Below are 18,099 nucleotides of genomic sequence, written 5' to 3' on the forward strand. Positions count from 1 at the left end.
CCATGGTTCAAAAGTCTGGACTTGAGTCGGGACTTTATTCGCACCTTCTCCCGACTTATGTCCAATCACTGTTCGTTAAACGCGCTACTCTTTCGTTTTGATCTTGCCGACAGCAATATCTGTGCCTGTGGCCAAGGTTACCACGACATCGAACACGTTGTTTGGTCGTGCGAGGAGTATCTTGTTGCCAGATTGAATTTAGAAAACTCTCTTCGGGCTAGAGGAAGGCAGCCCAATGTGCCGGTGAGAGATGTGTTGGCTGGTTTAGACCTTGATTACATGTCCCAAATATATGTCTTCCTAAAAGTTATCGATCTTCGTGTCTGATTGTCCTTATATCCTTATATTCTCCTTTTCCTTTTCCTTCGCGAGAAATCAAATCCCTTCTTATTAACAATAGAATAAGGTGGAATGTAAATACATATTAGATATAAGATAGGCTTAAGAATTGAGTGTAATGAATGTGAGTGTGAATGTGAGAGTGAACATTGTCAACATATTCTTTTATCCCTTCCTTTTCCTGAAGAAAATATGTCACCCTTCTAAACTCGACTAGACCGCGAGTAATCGGTTTTCTACACCATTAACATTAGAATTAAGGAAAAATGTTTATATATACTTGTAACAATACAGTCAGGAGTTTGGCTCCTTTAAACTTATGTAACTGAGCCTGTAAAAATAAACGATTTAATAAAAAAAAAACTTTTCTTGCATTATCACCTTGGCTTATTACATGGTGTGGTTTATTATCCTTTGAGGAATTCGGAGATCCATCGTAGTAAAATTCTTGTGTAATGCGTCCAAGTGAGTAAGCAAGTCTTTTGTGATAATTTTGACAAAGGCAGAAACTGTGAATATTTTTTTCTGCTAAAACTTTGTTTTAAAAGTTTTGTCAGAAAGGCCTTTCTTGACATTGTTTCAATCAAGTTGTAGTCATCACCATGCAGCTGAAACACAAATTCAAAAAGTTGAAATCTTGCTAAGCAAGAGCCTCTTGGTAGTCAGCGAACTCCTGCGTGTAGAAATAACTGAGTAAAGAATTCTTCGTTTTACTCATATAGCTGAGCAAATAATCAAGTGTTCAAAGAATTGCTTCGAAGCTTATTGATAGCATTTATAACATATAGTAAAGACTGATGCGATCTAGGGCTCAGATGACCAGATGACCAGTACCTCACGCAGTTGTAACTTTGAGTGAGCTGTAAAACCACGATGACGACCAACCGTAGATGGTGCACAATCAGTTCCATGGAATAGCTTTGTCGGCAAAAAAACGCTCACCGTCTTGTTGAGTTTTTAAAATGTAGAGCAATAATACTAACTACTAAAATAGTAGTCATTCTTATAAATGGGTGGTTCACGTAACACATCTTATGCAGCATTTTAAATATTTGAAATGAGTACTTTTGTTATTTTGTAGGGGTCGATTTTCAGACCTCGTCGACCCCCAAAATCAATTTTTCGTTTGTGTCAACCCCTGGAAAACCCAAATCGACCCCAGGGGGTCGATATCGACCACTTTGAGAAACCCCGCGCTAAACGATGACGCACGACGAATGAGGGAGCTAGAGAGAATCGCAATGACGTAGTGTTGATGTTTTTTGATAAATGAACGAATTATTGATATCTCGGTCTTACAGACATATGCGCGAGTATAGGAGGGTTAAGTTTTAAAATAAAAGAAACATGACCGAACTAGTAACTCACCTTCGCTGGTTAATACGCTCTCAGGCCTAAACGAATCTCATCCAGAACCACTCGAAGACGATGACAAACTTCTATATTCCCCTTTTCCCTTCCGCACGACATCGGAGAAGATTTGATGATGATTGAGATGATACCCCTTGAGGGCTAGCCAATGATGGACAGAAAAAATAGAAACCAAACCAAGATTATAGCTAAAACAGATCAAGCAATCAAATTGTCTTGATGCGAGCCCAAGCATTCGTTTCGGATAGCCATTGCCTCTCAATGAGAAAATTGAGCCTTTTTGCCATCTTCTATCTCGTCTATACCCTCACCAGTTGAACTTTGCCTGCTCATCTGACGTTTCACATAAGCGCTGAGTGAACTTAGTATCACAGCCGGAATGTTTGCCCACATAACATAACGCAGGACTGGTTAGAGGAGCAAACGACAAACCCAAGCTGAGACCCAAGAGGGCAACAACGAAAACGGTGTTAGATAAACGAAGAAAGAAACAAATCATATGATGATTGATTTGAACTATTATTACAGATGTGTATCATTATTCTCTCCGCATTTCCCACCCCGAGTTGATCTCATTCTGCTGTGCATCATTAGGATTGTTTCGGTTTATCTCTTCGCTTTATGTAGCAGTTTCCGCATCGGTTTAGTAGAACTTTAGTAGGAGAAACTAATGGAATATTAGATTACAGAGTAGAAGTTCTCCTAATTTGGAACGTAATCACAAAATGATTGTATTCAAATGAACTACGGTTCAGGTTTTACAAACATGAAAATAATTATAACCTGTTGGTTATTTCGGAACCGTACTCTTGTTGATAAATGAGATCATCATTATTTAACATACACAATAATTCGGTTGTGTGGTTTTAAGATTATCATAATTCATTCTGACTGCAACTACATCTCTTCAAGTTGCTAATCATGTTTGGTTTGTGGGCAAAAACAAAGATCCCGGTTTCCATTTACCATAAAACATTTTGACACATTGACACCAACAGTAAATTATTTCAATATTAGGAATTTTAAACTAGAAAGATAAATCTCGTCTTGAATTGAAAGGCTTTCCTCAAATCAAACACTTTATCTCTGTCCTCAAAACAGAAAACGTTCATTCACAAGCGACCAACTTTCAATCAATAGAGTAGCCCAGAAACTGCGCTAACCCATTAGTCTGCAGCGCAACCTACGCTCACTTCGGACACACCTCCCCTCTTATCAGTGTTGACAAAATACCGCCGATTTGATAGTTCCGATTACAGATAACAACTTTGTAGCAAGGGAGCGATAATAGCGGCAGCAGCAGCAACAGCAGTAGCTAACGACGTCGACAACTTCGAATGCAATAACCAACCGGTTTCCCCAGCTTTGAACACCTGCCAGGTAATCGGTCTGTTGCGTATCGTTGGTCGCGACCTTAGCTTACCGTACAGATAATGGATTTTTGGATTGGGAGCGATGATCTACTTTTATTGCCACAATGCGTTTTGAGATATTTTAGACACCGTCATACGACCGGATACGTTGATAAGTGATAAATTTGAAATACATCTTGATAGCATTTTTTAATAAAGTTTATATAAAAGGTCGTTATGTTCCATATGGTTTCTCGTACTGATTATGTGAATATGACTCCGCTCGTATTATTTAGTTAAGGTATCAAGACTCAACTAGTTCCGTAGATATTTCTGTGTAAATAGATTTTTTCTCCCGGTTTCAATAATTCTTTTTTCATCCAAACGATGAAGACTATTGTAATAATTGTTCATTCATTATTTCGTTACACTGATGGGCGCAAAAAATCCACTCCCATTTAAAACCAAAGTGTTCCAAAGTGCCCCAGAAAGATTGACAAACAAATGAAAAGAGCATGATTTTTGGGAAGAAGTATCAATAACTTTGAGTAAAGTTGAGATATTGACAAGTTCTGCATCGAAAAATGTTTGTATTAGTAAGCTCTAAAAGTCTTTCGAAGACAGTTTGCATGTAAAATTTGAAACATAAAAGTTAGAGCAAAAAAACAGTTTTTTTTTCATGGTGACCCTAACGTAACTTAGAAAAATGGCGTTATTTCGGTTATTTCAAGAGATAGAGAAAAACTTTGTTCTACAAAGATGCCTCAAATAATTGGAGCTACAACATTGTCGAACTATGTTTACCTCTATCTATAAAGATAAGAAAGTTGATTTTTTTATTTCATCGACAAGTTTGCTCACCCTATTTTTGACAATATAAAAACGAGCGCTCTATCATGAGTAAGAACTTTGTCTAAGACAGTTTTTATCTATAGAATAACTGTCTAGCTCTAAATGCTAATTTCCACTTAAATGCATTGGTTTGATCCGCTTTCTTCGCCGTATGTTCCGGGTCATTATCTTGCTGGAATGTGTAGTTTTCCTCCAGCCCCATTTTCAGCATGGATTCTTCCAGGTTCTCGCTCAAAATGTCGACTGGTGCGAGTTCCGATTCAACCTTTTTTCAATCGCCCGAATGGTCGTTCGTGAGTTTTTCTTCACTTCCCAGATGATGACCGTGTCCGTTCTGGTATTAGTCTTATGCTTCGGTCCTCTTCCCGATCGATCAGCCGGATGCTTCCGAATGGCCAGCTGGACCGCAACACGGCTTACTCCCCACTTCTCAGCAATGTTTTGTTGAGACTCCTTACGTTGGAAGTCAAGCACAATCAAATTTCGAACCTGTGTTAAGATTTGAAGTTTCCTCAGCGTCATAAACACGTCACTACGCACGAAAAGTTGACCTTACAGCTACGAAAATCATGTTTGTGTCAGATGTAAACAATCATCTGTTAAAACTAAGGGGTGCATTGATGAAGAAAACACGGTAAAACAAATTTACATGATTAACTTTTTCACCTCGAATGAATTCTGATGATTTACATACCAATCGAATCGGAAAGTCTCTAAGATTTGTTTGATATGCTATACATTATAATTCCTTAATTCCTAAACGGCTTGAATTGATGAAAAGTGGTAGAATTCTGTTTTTCTCATACATTTGTTCTGCCAATATGTGTGACTACCTTCCTGTACCGTCAATAATGAGCAACTAACATATAAGCTTCTGTCCGTTTTCAATTTATTAGGTATGAATAATAAATCCACGATTTGAAACCACACCACTTCTCGTTTGGTGGTCGTCAAACCAACATCATTGCCGGCGAGCGTTGAACGGGAATGGATTATATATACAGGGTTTTCCAACTTTAAATTTCGAAAGTAAATTGAAATAAAACACACTTAGAATTCGAATTTCGATGAAACTTTTATTTCAATTAAAGTTTGGTTTATGCCATTATGTGTGAACATCATTCAAATGTCCACCTAGGGTTTCCTCACACACCTTGATCCGGAAAAGGTAATTTTCGATGACTTTTCGGCACATATGGGGCGGTATCTCGGTCATAACTTCACGAATGTTGTCTTTCAAATGTTCAAGAGTTTGCGGAGAGTTGGCATAGACACGGTCTTTTGCATAACCCCACAAAAAAAAAGTCTAGCGGGTTCAAATCGCATGATCTTGGCATCACCAAAACGAGAAATTATGCGTCCCTCAAATTTCGTTCGCAATATGGCCATGTTCGGTCGTGTTGTGTGGCACGTGGCGCCGTCCTGCTGAAACCACATGTCATCCGTATCCATATCTTCAATTTGTGGCAAAAAAAATCGGTTAACATGCGGCCATAGCGCTCACCATTCACAGTTACCGTCTCGCCGTCCTCATTTTCAAAGAAATACGGCCCGATGACTCTACCAGACCATAATGCGCACCAAACAGTGACTTTTGGCGGATGCAATGGCCTCTCAACAATCACGTGTGGGTTTTCTGAGCCCCATATACGGAAATTTCGGGTTTTAACATAGCCACCGAGCTCGAAATGTGCCTCATCGCTGAAGAAAATTTGATGCGAGAATTCAGCATTTTGCTGCTATTGTTCGTTCACCCAATCGACGTATGCTCGACGCATTCCATGGTCACCACGCTCTAATTTTTGTACAAGTTGGACTTTATATGGATGTAGGTGCAAGTCCAAATGCAAAATTCGCCACAATGATGTGTTTGACAAGCCCAATTTCTGAGCACGCCGTGGAATCGAAACATTCGGGTCATCCTCCACACTGGCAGCAACAGCAGCAATATTTTCGGCCGAACGCACATTACGATGATGCACAGGTTTCACAATATCCGCTACGGATCCAGTTTGATCGAATTTACGCACTACATTAGCGATTGTGTGCTCTGTAGGCCGTCCATGACGACCAAAATCCGTCCGTAATGTTCGAAAAACATTTGCCGGTTTTTCATCATTTTTATAGTATAATTTAACAAAATTGGAAAACCCTGTATATATAGATGTAGATCTACAGTTTCGACGTCAGATTATTCTCTATCAGTTCACCAAGCCCAAAAGAATTTTTTTAATGATTCAAATTTTGAATGAAAATTTTCACTACTGAAGAAGAGTAAAAATAACTAAATAACTAAAAAGTTATTTCAAACATTTCGATGCATTCAAAAATAATAGCCGAAGTGATGAACAAGCGGAATCAATAAAATAATTCCGTAGTTCTACGTCGAAAATGCGGTCGTGTCCTAGATACAACCCCTCACATTTTTGCGCCCGTCAGTGTATCTATTTGTAAAATAAATAATAGAGATGAGCCGGATATCTGGTCACTATCCGGAAAAAAATCTTTTTGGAAGAAAAAATTGTTTCTTATTAATATAAGATAACTTAAAACACAATCTATCTATATGAAAATGGATTTCTGTCTGTCTGTCTAACTGTCTGTCTGTCTGACTGTCTGTTTGTCTGCCAACAAAACCAAATTAGGTACATGGAGGTTTTAGGGCGCAATAAATGTTTTCACGGTGGTTAGACACTCCTCCCCCTCTCAAATGCCATGCGAATGAAACACAAATTTCTGCATTACTCGAAAATCAATTAAGCAAACGGGACCAAATTAGGCTGCCATACAAACGAAACATACATTTTCGCATAATTCAAGAACTAATGATGCAAAGGGAACTGAATTTGGCATGTGGAGGTTTTATGGGGAAGAAACATTTCTAAGATGGAAACACAAATTTCTGCATAACTCGCGAACTGATCAAGCAAACGAAACCAAATTTGACATGCGGAGGTTTTAGGATGCAATAAATGTTTCTATGGTGGATCGTGCAATGGACATCCATAATCACATCCGAAGAAAATTCATAAAATTTCATGAACATGACGGTATAACACGATAAACATATCAAAAGCACATCAGAATTCATAATTTGTGGCTAAGAATGATTGCCAACATACAAAAATTCGAAGTTTCAAAAATTCCTAAAAAATCGATGTTCCACAAATTTTGTCAAAAATAGTTTTACCATCTTGGGCCAATTTTTTAAATTTTCTACGTGACTTTTATTTTATATTAAAAAATTGAAAAAAATATAAAAAAAATACATTTTTTTTATATCGCAAATTAAAATTTTATTTTGTAAATAAAAAAAAGAGGACTAATTTTTCTTCTCAGTGTAGTTTTTTTTTCAAATTAAGCCAACAATACTCTATAACTCTTTCTAACACACTATTTCGGTACGACTCATATTTTTTGAGATATAAGTTATCAAAGATTTCTCTTACTCAAATCGATACGCCCTTTTCAAAAGTTTCGCTTGAGTCAAAAATAAACCATGATGATGTATTTGGAAAAGTTGTTGGAAATTATAAGCAAATTCATTAAATTTCATGAACATGGCGGTACAAAACGACAAACATATTAAGAGGGATTATTTACTATAAAAAAGACAATAAATTAGAAACATTTTTTCAAATATTTCGAGAATGGCTTCATTTAGAAGGAGATTGATAATAACCTTTTTTGTTTTAAATCACATCAGGATTCATAATTTGTGGCTAAAAAAGATTGTTAACTTACAAAAAATCGAAGTTTCGAAAATTTCTAAAAATTCGATGTTCCACAAAGTTCGTCAAAAATAATTTTACCATCTTGGGCCCATTTTTTAAATTTTCTGCATGACTTCTATTTTGTATGAAAAAATAAAAAAAAATTAAAAAATATGTATTTTTGATATTTCAAATTAAATTTTTATTTTGCAAATAAAAAAAAGAGTACTAAATTTTTTTCTCATTGTACATTTTTTTCATATTCAACCATCAATACTCTATAACTCTTTCTAAGAGACTATTTCGGTACGACTCATAGTTTTTGAGATATAAATTATCAAAAATTTCTCTTACTAAAATCGATACGCTTTTTCCAAAAGTTACGCTTGAGTCAAAAAAAATTCCAATTGCTGTGAAAAACTCATATTTCCTCCAACCCAAACGGAATACACACTTTCATACGAATCAAAAATACTCATGTTTTGTCATTTGTCGATTTCATTTGGAATTGCTCTTCTTTCTTACATTTAAAACTTTATTTGCACCATGTCACAAGTCGATTCTCTCAATGTTGTATTTGCTAATAAAGAACGAAATATCCGGCTGCCGGATACCGGATATCCGGCCAGCTTCGAGGCCAAACCACTATCCGTTTCATCACTAATAAATAACTTTCATCTTTATTTTTAGTCGATTTTAAACTAACTTTCAACTATTTTAAACTATCTCGATTTGTCGTTCAACACTAGGTTTACGGAACGCACCATTTTGACGCAATTCGAATTTTGTAAGGAAAATTACAAAAACCATTTGCATTTTTATTTTATCTGTTGCAATGACTTTTTTCCATTGATCGATGTAAACATATATTCTGTGTCTGTTTTCTTCAAAAGTATTCAAATATCGAAATTCTCTATATGGTATACCTATATCTACAGATATGCATAAATTTGACGCACTCGTAATGTAGACAACATTTTTAGTAAACATGCAAACACCAATAATATATGAATTATATATAGGAATGTACCGACACTTCGACCCGCTATCCCCGTTATCCGATATCCTTATATCACATATTATAACACATCAAAACTGGACACACACATTAGTCCGAATGTTGCCACTGGAAATCACCACAAAGTTTGCCTCTGCGAGAGCCATCCATAATGGTCGATGGATCACTGCATACCAACGAATGCGCGTCAAGCAGAAGACAGCAGCAGCAGCAGCCGCATCATCGTTGGCCAGCATTTCGAACGACGTCTCTAATTTACCAGTTCGTAGCGGCTCTCCGCTTATGTCTAATGACTATAAACGCATACCCGGTTTGTGTAGGATAGAACAAATTAATCCATCTTGAAATGATATTTCTCCTGGTTTCGCGCCATCGCTTTTTGGTTTGGAAGAAACCTCCCGATCGTTCCCCCGATTGACTATTCTCTGCGTTTTGGGACCGAGGTAATAATACGGCACGAATGGGTGTATATTTTTATTTTCTGATGCTGTGGTCCATGCAGTAAACACACATTTCGGCACGTCATTATCAGCAGTTTGGATACCAATAATGACATAGTTGCCGATGGCGGGTTCGAACTACTAGCGCGAGCACAGAAACACAAAACTGAGGCTTGAATTCAATGAATGATTATCTTTAAAATATAAGAAATGTAATGGAGTTTCTTTGAATTGGAACATTAATTCATTTGATAAACTTTCAGCGTTCGGAATGATTTTTTTAAAACGGTAATTATTTTCTATTCTTTTTTTTTCTTTTACTTATTTATTTATTATTTATTTAATAATTTTATTTAACCATCCACGGATTGACAAACCGAAAATTATTGAGGTGGCTGAACTAAATGACTATTAAAACTAAATGGAGTTAAGAGGGTATTCTAGTCTAGAAATTTGAAAAAAATATAAAAAAATCTGGGTGTATATTTTGATTCTAAGTGTACCTGGGGGAGACACATTGCGTATTTGAAACAGAAATGCCAGCAAAGAATCAATTTTCTCCAAACAATTACCGGAACATGGTGGGGTGCCCATCCAGGAGACCTCATTCAGTTGTACAAAACAACGATATTATCAGTGTTAGAATATGGCAGTTTTTGCTTCCGATCAGCTGCCAGGATTCATATTCTCAAGCTGGAGAGAATACAATATCGTTGCTTGCGTATAGCCATGGGGTGTTTGTATTCGACACATACGATGAGTCTCGAAGTTTTGGCAGGAGTAACCCCGCTTACTCTTCGGTTCACAGAATTATCCTACAGATTTCTCATCCGTTGCAAGATCATGAATCCATTGGTGATTGATAACTTCGAAACTCCAACTGACTCCTCAGTCAAGTTTTATGTCTTTATACCATGAGTACCTTACCCACGACGTGCACCCTTCACCAGGCATCTCCAACCAAGTTTGCTTCCCTTACTTCTGCAATTCCTCTGTCATTTTTTATCTGTCCATGCGACAAAAAATCCATGGAATCCCAGATCACCTACGCTCCGATTCTACTCCGCCGATATTTTCGGCAGAATATGGGAAAGTTGGATCTGATAAAATGTTCTTTACTGACGGTTCATTCATAAACGGGTCCACTGGCTTCGGCATCTTCAATAAAAATTCCAGTGCCTCTTTCAAACTCAAAGATCCTTGTTCCGTGTATGTCGCTGAACTGGGTGCGATATATTACGCATTAGGGATCATTGAAACATTGCCCATCGACCACTATTTTATTTTTTCAGACAGTCTCAGCTCAATAGAGGCAATCCGCTCAATGAAAGTTGATAAACGCTCATCTTATTTCCTAACAAGAATAAGACAACTATTGAGTGTTTTGGTCGAAAAATTATTCAAGATTACCTTAGCATGGGTTCCCTCTCATTGCTCGATTCCGGGGAATGAGAAAGCGGACTCGCTAGCTAAGGTGGGCGCTTCAGAAGGCACGCTTTTTGAAAGGCAAATTACTTATAATGAATTTTTCCACATTCCTCGTCAGTATACGCTCGTAAGTTGGCAGCGCACGTGGAGTGGTGATGAGTTCGGTCGTTGGTTACACACGATTATCCCTAAGGTCTCGACGAGTGCATGGTTCAAGGGATTGAATGTAGGTCGTGATTTCATTCGCGTGATATCTCGGCTTATGTCCAATCACTACAACCTAAACGCGCATCTCTATCGCATTGGGCTCGCAGCAAACAATCATTGTGACATCGACATAACATCGACATTGTGACATCATGTTGTCTGGTCGTGTATCCGGTTCCATGCTGCTCGCTCTCAGATCTCTAGAGCACTGAGAGCACAAGGCAGACAATCGGATATCCCCGTCCGGGATATCTTAGGTAGCCGGGATCCTGATCTTCTGCTTCATCTATACCTGTTCCTCAGAAACGCCGATGTCAACGTTTAATGATGTTTCCTTCGTTGTGTCCCCGTTTCATATCCCTCCTATCCGATCGATAAACTTTTACTTAGTCGCGGCAATACATACACACACTCTATACAGATGCACGGGCCGAAGGTTGTGCAGTCCACTGATCATTCAACAAGAGCCAAAGGTTGTACCGCTCATGACAACTCTTCACGAGCTGATGATTGCGCCGGCTAGTGACCATTCTATCCTGGATTCCTCGAGTCGAGAAAGACGCACCACGCTAGATATGGCGTACAGACTAGGGGGGCGTTGAAGATTAATGGTCAGCTGCATCCCAATAGGAAGTATCCCGTGTCGGGCACACGTACAGAGCATCGAAGACTGTAACATACCAATTATGAGAACACTTGTAATACTAACCTCGAGCCAACCGCGAGTAATCGGTTACATATTACTAACATAGTTGTAAGACAAAAATTGTCAAAATATTGGACTCCCGGTCCCGTCAGGCTAACGCCACATGTGCCTTAATAAAATATATATTTTGGAAAAAAAAAATAAAAATAAAAAAATCTTCATATTTCTGTAGTTCAGACATTCATGAATAGCTAGAAAGAACTTTTCGAAAATCACATCATTTACTGAATATCTTATCTAGTACGGCCATAACAAATAACTTCAAACGCGTTTTTCTCGAAACTTGTTTTTTTCAAACTGGCGTACACGATATCTCAAGTACTACTGGACCGATTTATATCGAATTTATATGAATACAATCTATGCCTCTTTATATCGCATGAACCTATAAAAAATAATAATTTCGTAACTTTACTATTATTAAAAAATCGGGAAACTTAAAAAAACAGTTTTTGACAGCATTTTTGACGTAGAACTACGTCTTTCATTAAGGGTGCCAAATCAGAAAACAGGTCACGTTTTTATGAAATAAAGTTAACGTTAACAACTTTTTTTGCCGCGAACGGATTTTGGCGATTTACATACTAAACGAATCGGAAATTCCCTAAGATTTGTTTAATATGCTATACATTAGAAACCCTTTATTTGTAAATGGTTAGAATTCATGAAAACTTTAAGCGTTTCTATTTTCCCATGCATTTGTTCAGTCCATTTGAGTGCTTTCCCGAACAGAACTGTCAATAACGAGCAACATATCGACGAGCTACGAAGGGGAAATCGTAGGATGTAAAGTCACCGTGAACAAAGGAAAAGAAGAAGAATGAAGGGGAATACTTGCCTAGAGTATAAACAGTGGATCTCGCTGAGGCAAACTTCATTCTTTGTGTGGACACCGACTGGACAACATCTTTGCTGGACGAGCTGAACGGCGAGGGATCGAGTGCCTTTCTCAAGGCAGGAGGGTGGAGGTGGTAGCGCTGGAGTAGAGTAGAGTAGAGTTTTCAAAGAGCCTTTCTCAAGGCTAGAGACGAATGAACTGCAAAAGTTTAAAGTCTCTATAATACAAGACCTTCCTTTCATTCGGCATCGGACTGTTGAGTAATCCAGTTCACTTTGCTTTCGCTACGCTTCGATCTGAGATTGGACCCCACCAGTGGTAATTCAACTTGGATATCGTCGTGTGATTTTTCCAGTTCGTTTTTCGCGTTATTCGTATCGTGTGTTTTTTTCCGCGTCATAAATTGGACGCTTCGCACAGTGTGTGATGAGCAAGAAGAAGAGGAAGGCTGGCTCGAGCCCTGCAAAAAACGAACGCATTTCCAGGGGCAATAAAATTTCGAGGCAAGCGTCATCAGATGATGCACGCGATGTTGGTGCAGTGAAAAGCGCTCGCACTGAACCGAGCCTTCGCATCGAACAACAGCGAAGTAGGCGACTTCGGCGCGTCGGTCGAAAATGTAAACGCCGTTACCCAGGCAGCATAAAGCTCCCCCCGCTGGTGGTGAAGGCGGTTGCTCTTGACAAACTCATCAGCGAATTCGCATCGATGGGTGTTACAGCAGAGTACTAGCTGTGTGGCATAATTCAGTCTTTTTCCAAGCAGTGAACATTGTTTGTTTTCCGTCATCATAACGGCTTCGATGGTGTTTTTGACATTGCATGAATGTATTAAGCTGACTTTATGGCGAAGCAGGCGTTAAGATTGTACCAAGCATCTTGAATGTCGTACTGGAATGTTACAAGTTATTTGGGTCCGCGTGCCAGTCGCAAAACTGCCTACAACTAGGATTGCATTTGCACTAGTCTTGATCATAATGAAGCAATGCTACTGTTTTCGAGGTTGTTGATATTACAAAAAGAGTTCATTTCGCTTGTTTAATCACCAAGAAAGTGAATGTCGTTCTGGAATTTTGTATGTGATTAGGTTTCGCTTGCCAGTAGCAAAACTTCCTCCACTAAGGGTGACAGCTGCGCTCATCTCGAGTATGAGAAAGTAATGCATTTTTTTTCGAGGCCAGTAATATAAACAGAAGTGTTTCTTTTGAGAATAGCGCAAAATGATGAGAAGTGTTTATATTCCTAGTAGTTTCAAGCCACCAATGTATGACTCTGTATGCATGCTATGGCGAACGCTTGTTTGGCGCTTGGTTTACGTTGTACGAACGACGCCTGGAGGTGCAATTTCACTGAGGCAATACTAAATAACATGTAGCATGATATTTGAGGGGCTTAGAATGCAAGGGGTGTAAGTGACTTGATCGATTTCTCTTCATCAACTTTTTTTAGTTGATAACTCAACTGCAAAAACGTTCCAATTTAAGTTTGCTATAGAATCTGATAGATGAGGTTCTGACCTATCTTCCACATTGCCAAATACAGTACGGAATGTATTTGCAGCTAAGTTATGACCAAAAGAGAGAGTCGATGTAGAGAAATCAATCAAATCACTTACTAAGCCCCTAGGGTGCACCCGTGGCCGAGTGGTTAGCGTCTCACATTATCATGCCGGGTGTTCGGGTTCGATTCCCGTTCTGGCCGGAGGATTTTTTGCCAAAGAAATTTCCTCCGACTTGCACTGTGGTCACGCGTATTCTAGAGCTTGCCCCTCGGAATACATTCAAGGCGTGTTATTTGGCTTAAGAAATCTCAACTAAGTATTAATGAATGACGCTAGTTAATGCATATGTTGAGACGGCAAAAGTTCCACAGGGAACGTTAACGCCATTCAAGAAGAAGAAGTACTAAGTCCCTAATTTGATACCTGCAAGTGTTGTCATTGTTGTTGTTTCCTGGCGGTGCTAAAGATATATTGATATAATCGACTGTAACCGAGTCTGTCAATTGCGAAAAAGGCCACCGGAATAGCGTTCGAGGTAAATTTTCAATGCATTGACATGAAATAAATTGCGACATACGATCAGCTAGTGTATTGTTCTGTGAAGGCAAGAATGAATCATCAGTCAATTATCGTCAACTGATTCTACAATGAAAAAAACATTTCAGAGATTGTTCTATTAAGCAGTCGTTTCTAAAATTTCACAGCATTATAGAATAATATCCGAAGGTTTAAACAAACGACTTTTATAACATAACAGCGTAGTTCTACGTCAACGGTCGTATCTTGGACACAACCTCCTATAATTATTTTTTCTTCAAACGGTACACAGATTGAAGGTCCCTGGCACAGACTAGGGACAGATACTGAAGAATATCTCGGCAGGAGTTCCACAAGGTTCCATCCTTGGACCAACGCTATGGAACACGATGTACGACGGTGTACTAAAGCTGAAGTTACCCAAAGGTGTGGAGATCGTGGGCTTCGCGGACGACATCGTAGCAACGGTAATCGAGACGCTCCAGGAAGTGGAAATGTTGGTGACGGAGGCAGTAGACACGATCGGTAGCTGGATGGACATGGTAAAGCTCCAGATGGCACATCACGAAACCGAGGTGCTGTTAGTGAGCAATCGCAAAGCAGTGTTGTGGGCAGAAGTCTCGGTCGGAAGACATACCATCGCTTCAAGGTGGGCAGTGAAATACCTCGGAGTTGTGATCGACGACCGGCTAAACTTCAATCAGCACGTCGATTATGCATGCGGGAAGGCGGCAAAGGCCATCAACGCGGTGGCGAGGATCATGCCAAATAGTTTTGATGCAAGCAGCAGCAAGAGGCACTTATTGGCAAGCGTTTCTTCGTCGATACTGAGGTATAGCCCTGCCTGCTTGGCGGCTCTGGAAACTCACCGAAATCTGAGGAAGCTGAACAGCACATTCCGACTCATGGGCATGCGAGTCTTAAGCGCTTATAGGACCATTTCGACAGAAGCTATGTGTGTAATCGCCATTAATCAGCATCACTCTGGCGGAAGACAACGAGTGCTACAAGCGGCGGGAACCCAGAGGTATCCGGAAATTTATGAGAGCGAAGTCGTTGGACAAATGACATCAGGAATGGGATACGGCAGAAAACGGTAGATGGACGTACAGCCTGATACCGGTACTGTCGACCTGGTTGAACAGGAAGCACGGTCGGTTCGGGCACGCAGTGTCACCCCTCTGTCCGTAGTGTGGAGATATGGAGGAAACACCGGAGCACGTCGTTTTTGTCTGTCCCAGGTTCACCGAAAGGCGCGAGGGGCTGTCTGCACACAATGTCGGGAATATTGTGAAGGAGATGTGTCGCGACGAGATGATCTGGAATGTCGTGAGCAGTGCAATCACACAAATCATGTCGAAGCTGCAGCTAAAATGGAGAACCGACCAACGAGCTGACGACGCCTGACGGTGAAAGGTGAACAATGGCGACGGCTGTTGCTACGGATGGTATCCCACGAGAGTAGCTGTGACGGGGTGCGCGTTATGTTGGAGGGCGTTTCCTAATCGGTGCACGTCTCGACAGGTAAAAGGATACTGCCGGGGAGAACAGCAAAATGCCTGCCTGAAAACGCCTGATCGTGACTTGGAACACTGCGAACGTTTCGACGGAGTAAGCGCCTAGGAGGGCATCATCAAATCGGTGTGTACCCACGAGAGTTGCTGTGACAAAGTGCGCGTTATGCTGGAGGGCACTGCCTAATCGGCGCTCCATTGGGAGGAGAAATCCTGCGAGGGTGGCTGTGACGGGTTGCACGTCAAGCTGGAGTGCAATTCCCAATCGGTTCACGCCTCGACGGGTAAATGGATGCCTGTGAAATGGACATAAGCGCAGTGGAAAGAAAAACGAATGGAGAAAAACATATAGAGAAACAGGGAAAGATCAACGCTAGTCAACGTTGAAAACTCGAGAAGTGCATGTACACAGCCGCCCCTGAAGTAGTCGCCTAGATGTGGTCCCAGGAGGAATGAGACAACGAGTAGGGGGCTCGGTTTTTGTTGGTGAGATCCCCACTCGACGTCTGGGTCAACCCTTCCCAGGTAAGGGGTAACCCTTCCCAGATAAGGCTGGAAGAGCGTTCCCTAACTCTATAAATAAAAAAAAATTGTGTGTGTGCAAGCGCTGAGCGTAAAGAAATGTTTTTTTTTGTATTTTTCAAGTGTCTAGTTTGTATAAGACCAGTTACATTTTCAGTTGTTTTAGTTGTTGTGACCAATAAATCTGGGAAATGCCGAAGGGAAAAGTGCTCACGGAGAGAGAAGAAAGACAAATTGATGTATTTCACCAAAAAAATGTTAGTATCGAAGAAATTGTTCGTCGGATTGGAGGATCCCATCAAGTAGTGCTCAACTATTTGGCGAATCCTCAAGAATCTGGTAAGAAGAATGAAGCTCTCTGACCGTGATAAGCGGGAAATAGCTAGGACAGCTTCAAATATCTCAAAATCGTTAATTTAAATTACAATGTTTCCCGGGACACAATTCGTCAAGTTTTGATAAAAACACAATTCGTCAAGTTTTGATAAAAAAAGGGCTCCATCTCACATCAGAAAACACCTGAGTTTTGCCAAATCTCACATGAACTGACAGTGGGGCATGGTATGTTGTGACAAAGAATGGTTTCAAAAGAATACATTTTGCTACGAAAAGTTCTTCAATGTATAGGTAATCTTCAGTGACGAAAAAAAAATCAATTTGGATGGTCCTGATGGTTTCAACGGGTGCTGGCGTGATTTACTTAAGAAGGAACAGTATTTTTCGACCAGGAGTTATGGAGGAGGTTCGACTTGACTTGACTTGTTTATTCATTACTATCAACAGGCCTGAACATGAGTGCCCTAATAATACCTAATAAATTTATAACTTAAAATACTTAATCTAATTAAAACTATGCCTAACTGGAAAGAGCGGTCAAGAATGCCTTTCTTAAATTTGCGCAAGATAAGCGAAAGTCATAATATAAGTAGCAGCGGTAAAATACACGAGACATACTCGATACGGGCTCATAGTAACCGTATTTTGTGCGAGAGAGAGGAAGGCAGAGAAATGTATGTGAACGCAGGTTACGAGGGCGTATATTAAAATCGATCGACTAAAGCACAATCGATTTTCGAGGAAATTAGATCGGATATAAAATTTGCCTTCGCTACATCTCTACGTAAGCTCAACAAATCGAGTCCGATCAATTTACAACGATCCTCATAGCTGGGTAAGTTCGAAGGATCGCTCCAAGGCAAGTTGCGTAGGACGAAACGGACAAATTTCCGCTGGATCACCTCATTTCGCTGGACACTATTTTGGTAGTAGGGAGACCATACTATGCACGCATATTCAAGATGAGAGCGCACTAAAGCACAATAAAGAGCTTTGATACAATGTGCATGGTTTGGGCGGAATTCTGTGCAACCGGAAGTTAGATTAGCCCAGATGCTCAAGTTAGCTTTCACATCATTCAAAACGATTAGCAAGGATTACATACAGGATTGCAGAACATTCTCTACCGTTTTAGCGAGATATCGTCGCAAAAAAAATCACATTCCAGCAAAACAATGTTATCCATACCAGCAAGGAAACTAAGCAATAGATTAAGGACCAAAAACTATTTTTTTAGACTGGTCGGCTCGCTCTCCAGACTTGAATCCTGTTGAAAATCTTAGGGGAATCCTTGTACGCAGAACCTACACTGAGGGAGAGCGGTACACCCCGATTGAAGAGCTCAAGGTCGCAATTCGGAAACATGGAAAAATATCGAGAGATCCGTTCAGCAGAATTTGGTAAATAGTATGCCGGTACCAATTTT

The 18,099-nt window shown here is 39.9% G+C and overlaps 1 protein-coding gene across 1 annotated transcript in view; it reads right to left on the reverse strand.

The window, feature by feature from the left end:
• The window catches only part of LOC129764234 (toll-like receptor Tollo), a 173,054-nt gene that overhangs the window by 51,095 nt on the left and 103,860 nt on the right, over window positions 1-18,099 (reverse strand). The window lies entirely within an intron of this gene.

Source organism: Toxorhynchites rutilus, chromosome 2, assembly GCF_029784135.1.
Source record: "Toxorhynchites rutilus septentrionalis strain SRP chromosome 2, ASM2978413v1, whole genome shotgun sequence".
In the NCBI taxonomy this organism is placed as follows: domain Eukaryota; kingdom Metazoa; phylum Arthropoda; class Insecta; order Diptera; family Culicidae; genus Toxorhynchites; species Toxorhynchites rutilus.